The sequence below is a fragment of the Geotrypetes seraphini genome, chromosome 2, assembly GCF_902459505.1.
Source record: "Geotrypetes seraphini chromosome 2, aGeoSer1.1, whole genome shotgun sequence".
Taxonomy (NCBI): Eukaryota; Metazoa; Chordata; class Amphibia; order Gymnophiona; family Dermophiidae; genus Geotrypetes; species Geotrypetes seraphini.
The window spans coordinates 67447452-67453998 of NC_047085.1; the positions used below are offsets into that span (position 1 = coordinate 67447452).

A 6547-nucleotide genomic window follows, 5' to 3' on the forward strand; every position below is an offset into this window, starting at 1 on the left:
GTATCGATTAATGCGGCGGCGTCTTGGTCAGTGCCGGTGTTGGTAGTAATGTCAGCTCCCCTCCATAGCGACACTGAACAAACATTGTTCTTGAAGAATGTGGTTTTTCAAAGTCCTTTTTTGAAGTGATGAACAACAAGTACAAGATTCTGGACGATGCTCAGGCCCTAGACACTGGAGACACCAACGATGTGGGTCAGTCACAGAGATGAACCGACCACAGCGACTGCACTTCTTGAACCCCGTCTGCGGGCATGACATCGATGGGAAGACCACCTCGGCAAAATCAAAATCGGAGGCCAAGGTGGTACAACAGGCCCCACCGGGCCAAAAACCTGCGAGGGATTAAAAAAGAGATTTTTATTTTTTTTTAACCGAAGTAACTCTAATCAAAATAAAGAACATGAAAATGACTAAAAAGTCCCTGATGCGAGAGCAGGAAGGCAAAAAAATTTTCAACAACTGTTGAAATGCGTTTTCTTAGCTCCGCAGAAACTAAGAAACTGAGGGACTGCTTGCCTACATCAGGTGGGAAGGCACTCGCGCATGCGCAGTGCGGGCTGATCGCGAACTTTCTAAAACTTAAATTTGCAATTCACTTTTCAAGTGTCCGTACCGGGGCTCCGTCGGTGATGTCACCCATGTGTGAGAATATGCTGCCTGGTTGTCCTGGGATAAAGATCACTTCTGTCCCATACATCGCTGGACCACCAGGGATTAAAAACAGCAAAAAAAGGTGCATGGGGGTGTTTGTGTGTGTGTGTTAAAAAAAATTGTTAGTTGGTCGGGACGGGAGACAGGAGGGATCTCTCATGTCCCGGCCTACCAGATCATATGGCAGACCGGTTGAGGCCTGCAACAAGTTCAGGAGGGGGTTGGGTGGTCATTGGGTGATGACCCAAAAATAGGATGAGACCCCCATTTGGGGGCCATTCGAGCATATACGGTAATTGTAAAAGCCCATTTCTAAATTGTCTAATGCAACTCCTGGGACATAACGATGAGCCAATGATGACCTACTTGAACTTGTTTGTATCTATGACCTAACTGTATTAATAACTGTCCTGATCTATTTGTACTAGCAATTATATTGAATGTGCTTGTCAAACTATCCATTATAACTTTCCTGTGTAACTGACCTGGCCTCTTGTAATGTAATTTAACCTTGAAATGAATAGGTGAAGGTGAATAGAAAGCCTGATTAACATAACATATATGGGAAACTCAGGGTTTGAAAAGTTTCCTGCAAATGCCAACCCTCATCTTCTCCAGCTCGCAGAGCTGATTGACTGACTCAGTCACAACACACAAACACAATATTTCAAGTGGAGCTTTACCAATGACTTCACCAATGACAGGCTGGTAAGTCTGACTTCTGTGATAAGTAAAGTAATGGAAATGTTTTAAAACAGAGAATAGTGAAGTTTCTGGAATTCAATGAATTACAGGACCTGAGGCAACATGAATTCACTAGAGGCAGGTCTTGTCAGACAAATCGGATCAATTTCTTTGACTGAGTGACCAGAGAATTGGATACAGGTAGAGCGTTAGATGTGGGGTATTTAGCTTTTAGCAAAGCTTTTAATAGTGTTCCACACAGACATGTAATAAACTGAGTACCCTCAGTATGGGCCCCAAAGTGAAAGACAAGGTCAGGAACTGGATGAGCAGAAGGCGACAGAGGGTAGTGGTCAATGGAGATCGCTCTGAGGAAAGGGATGTTAGCAGTGGTGAGCCCCGAGTTTCAGTTCTTGAACCTGTTCTTTTTAACATTTTTGTAAGCAGCGTTGGTGAAGGACTGTCTGGTAACATTTGTCTTTTTGTGGATAATACCAAAATCTGCAAAAAAGTAGACACTCTTGATACTATAGATAACATCTGGAAGGACTCAGCAAAGTTTGAGGAATGGTCCAAAAATGCTAAGAAATGCAAGGTTATACATTTAGGCTGCAAAAATCTGAGGGAACAACGGTACAGTTTAGGGGGTGAATAACTTGTGCATGAAAGAGGAGCAGGGCTTGGGTGCGACAGTATGTGATGATCTAAAGGTGGCCAAACAGGATGAAAGGGTGGCAGTAAAAGCTAGAAGGATGCTTGGGTGCATAGGAAATACGAGTAGAATGGCCAGTAGGAAAAAGAGGTATTGATGCCCCTGAATAAGACTGGTAAGACCTCATTTAAAATATTGTGTACAATTCTGGAGTCTGCATCTTGAAAAAATATATAAATAAGATGGATCAGTCCAGAGGAAGGCTACTAAAATGATCGGTGGCCTTCATCATAAGGCAAACAGGGACAGACTTAAAGATCTCAATAAGTACACTTTAGAGGAAAGGCGGTAGAGGGGAGATAGGTATTTAACTATCTCTCTAGAAATATTTTTTGCTGCAGTTATTTATCTATTTAACTATCTCTATTATAAGTGGCATAAATGTGTGCATTGAAAGGAAACTCTGGAATGAGGGAGAAAAGGATGAAGGTGAAAGGGGATAGATGCAGAAGTAATCTCAGAAAATAATTTTTCACTGAAAGAGTGGTGAATGCTTAGAATGGCCTCCCAGTGGAGGAAGTGGAAACAAAAAGTGTATCATAAGTGGCAAAAATGCGCATTGAAAGGAAACTCTGGAATGAGGGGGACATAGGATGAAGGTGAAAGGGGATAGATGCAGAAGAAACCTCAAAAAATACTTTTTCACAGAAAGGGTGGTGAATGCTTAGAATGGCCTCCCAGGGAAGGAAGTGGAAACAAAAAGTGTATCTGGATTCAAGAAAGCATGGAACAAGTACATTGGATCTTTAAGGGATAGGAGGGGTTAGCAGATAGCACGCTTAGACTAGATAGGCCACATGGTCTTTATCTGCCTTCATTTTTCTCTATCACATCACCTTTTGGAAAGCCCAGATCTCTCATTCTTACTCACTATTCTCTAAACCAGCTTCAACAGAGTAAATAAAGAATTACAAAAGAAAAATCCAACACAATCTGCAGTAAAGTAAAAGCAACACAAGGAAAAACAAAGAACTGCAGACAAACATACAAGATGCAGGCTATGTTTATTATATCAATTAATGATTGCGGTTAATATTACCACCTTTACACAAACCTAGGGATCCGACACGGTCCGTGTTTCGATTAACACACCTTCATCAGGGGTCCTAGGTTGGCACAGAGATTTTGGATCAGTGTTTACCTTCAATCCATACAGGCTATTGTTCTTTTTCTGTTTGCAGTTTAATTAGATACCGTGCCAACCTAGGACCCCTGATGAAGGCATGTTAACCGAAACACAGACCGTGTCGGGTCCCTAGGTTTGTGTAAAGGTGGTAATATTAACCGCAATCATTAACTGATATAATAAATATAGCCTGCATCTTATATGTTTGTCTGCAGTTCTTCTTTGTTTTTCCTTGTGTTGCCATACTCGGACAGACCAAAGGTCTATCAAGCCCAGTATCTTGTTTCCAACAGTGGCCAACCCAGATCCCAAGTATTTAGCTAGATCCCAAGTAGTAAAACATCTCAATAATGGCCTATGGACATCTCTATTAGGAAATGAGCCCTGCTAAGCTAACTGATTTCACCACATTCTCTGGCCATGAATTCCAGAATTTAATTACAAGTTGTGTGAAGAAATATTTTCTCTGATTTGTTTTAAATCTACTACTTAGTAGCTTCATCGCATGCCCCCTAGTACTAATATTTATGAAAAGAGCAAACAAGCGATTCACATCTCTCCTTTCCACTCCACTCAGTATTTTATAGACCTCCATTATATCACCCATAAGCTGTCTATTCTCCAAGTTGAAGAGCCTTAGCCGCTTCAGCCTTTCCTCATAGGAAGTCATCTCATCCCTTTTATCATTTGCATCACCATTCTCTGTATCTTTTCTGTATCTTTACTAATTCTCTGCATCTTTTCTAATTCTAAAACTATATCTTTTTTTGAGATATGGTAACCAGAATTGAACACAGTATTCGAGATACGGCCATACCATAGAACAATTTAAGGGCATTATAACATTTTCATCTTTGTTTTCCATTCCTTTCCTGATAATTCCAAACATTCTATTTACTTTCTTAACTGCGGCCGCTGCATATTAAACACCTAGATCCTTTTCCTGGACAACAACTCCTAACGTAGAACCCTGCATCATGTAGCTAAAGTTTAGGTTCCTCTTTCCCACGTTCATCACTTTGCACTTGCTCACATCATCTGCCATGTTTCAGAATTTAATAACTTTTGTGTCATCAGCAAATTTAATTATCTCACTAGTTATTCCCACTCTACATCACTGATAAATATGTTAAAAAGCAGTGTTCCCAGCACTGACCTCTGGGGAACCCCACTATTTACACTTCTCCATTGAGAATATTGACCATTTAAACCTACTCTCTGTTTCCTGTCTTTCAACCAGTTCTTAATCCATAATAGGACATTACCTCTTATCCAATGATTTCTAATTTCCTCAGAAGTCCCACACTTCTCCTTGTGACCCTGGGCAAGTCTCATTCAATCCTCCATTGCCCCAGGCACGTTACATAGATTGTGAGCCTGTGAGCCCACTGGGACAGAGAGGGAAAATGCTTGAGTACTTGATTGTAAACTGCCTAGATATCCTTGATAGGCAGTATATAAATACCTAAATAAATAAAAAAATAAATAAAGTCTTTAATGAGGAACTTTATCAAATGCCCTTTGAAAATCCAAATCCACAATATCAAGAATAATTCTTAGCAGTTTCTCACAGCACCAGTCCCTCACAGCGAGGTTGATAGGAGCCAACTTATCAAAATGATTGGGGCTGTTAAACCCAATGGAACTTCCACCTCTCTTGATTTACTCAGTTTTGGGGGTCTTGTGCAACCAGAGATGGCTCTTATGGAGGGATTGGCCTCTCTACTGGGCCTAACCCTACAGGAGAGGTTGAGGTCCAAAAGAGAAGCCCAGGTCGCCTGCCAGGAACGAGGGGCACACCACTAACAGAAATAATTCTGTTTTCCCTGACCCTTTTTTTTTTTATTACTCACATCAAAAATCCACCCCCACGCCATACACAGCCTTTATGATTTAGGGCTCCTTTTACAAAGGTGCACTAGCGGGTGCTAGCTGCTACTCCTCCTTTTAAGCAGGCCTGCGCTAAAAACGCTAGCGCACCTTTGTAAAAGGAGCCCTTAGTGTTATGCTTTATTTATTCCATTCGGTATCTGAAGGACATGTAAGTTTCTGAGCACTAATCAAACTATATTAAACTTAATTTTAAAAAATATAATTTTTTTTTGTTTGCTGATTTTTATTTCTAAGCTGTCACCAACTTCCAAACTGTCCGCTACAGTGGTGGAGAGAGCATAGCGAGAAACGCGATATTTGATCTACACAACAAAGACTATAAAACATTTAATACAAACAAATCAGTTTAGCTTTTCTTTTTTTAATTTACTTTTTGCGCATGATACTGACAAGCTTACCTGGAAGTGGGAAACAGACAAGTCACAAGAAGACACTGTCTCCAGGTTTTGTAGACCCGATAATTATTGTTTTAAACAGAGAGGAAAGTTAAGCCCCAACAGATCAGAACAAAAGTCCTTTATTAAACAAAACTTCGATCCAGCCAAGCGTGTCTCATAATTAGTGGTCAGGAGGGAAACAAAGCGTGAAGTGCTCTAGGTAAATGTATCCCAAAGGAAAAGAAAGATGATGCCGTTTTTGAATGAAAATTTGAACTACCCGAATCATGGTATGGGGCGTAAGTAGGAACCAGGAATAAGGTCTGATCCGAACAGGGACTCAATAAACCGAGAGCTGTAGTTTTTGTTGAGGGCCTGGTGGAGAGTTGGAAGTGAAACAGTTAATTCTGACAGAGGCTGCGCTGTAAGGTTACATCAGCTGCAGCGTCTTTGGAAACGGTAGCTATGGTTACAGTTTTATTCTAACGCGACCACAGCTCGGCCCAGGAAGGCTTGAGATATGGGGGGGGGGGGGGGGTAGTTGTTTGAACTGAAAATCTAGCGCAGGTTTAGTCGCTTATCTCTATATTGGGAGTCATTAATGCAAAATTCTCTTGCTGTTTAGCCGCATTGATTCCATGAAGAAAATTGCGAGATGCAAAAAGCTGTGTATTGTAATATGTAGGTTGGATTCAAGTTGTTTGTTGTAGGTTTTTCCTGTGCAATAGGTGAGACATTCTAGCCCACACTCTTGGCTTGCGAGCTACTTTTAAAATGACCAAGTCAAAATGATCTGCCAACAATAAAAATTTTTAAAAAAACACAAAGCACACTGTACACAGAGAAAATGTTAATTATCATTTAGATTCGGGGGTTTTCAGAGGTCAAAGCAGATGACTTTAAAATATGCAATGTCACCTCAGTAACAACTATACAAAAATAGACAAATATACCCCTCCCATTTTACTAAACCACAATAGCGGTTTTTAGTGCAGGGAGCTGCGCTGAATGCCCCGCACTGCTCTTGATGCTCATAGGCTCCCTGCGCTAAAAACTGCTATTACAGTTTGGTAAAAGGGGGTCATAGTGCAAAATATAGAC

General features: G+C 40.9%; 1 protein-coding gene across 3 annotated transcripts in view; it reads right to left on the reverse strand.

Moving 5' to 3' along the window:
• Nucleotides 1-5827, reverse strand: part of SPAG1 (sperm associated antigen 1) — a 208728-nt gene extending 202901 nt beyond the window's left edge. The window contains exon 1 of one of the 3 annotated variants that reach the window (XM_033933137.1): nt 5468-5827. The gene's annotated coding sequence lies outside the window, so the exon portion shown is untranslated. Of the gene's footprint in view, nt 1-4441; nt 4502-5467 lie in introns of those variants that run through there. The other 2 variants (XM_033933135.1, XM_033933136.1) reach the window with 2 other exon arrangements.
• Between the last annotated feature and the right edge of the window lie 720 nt (nt 5828-6547).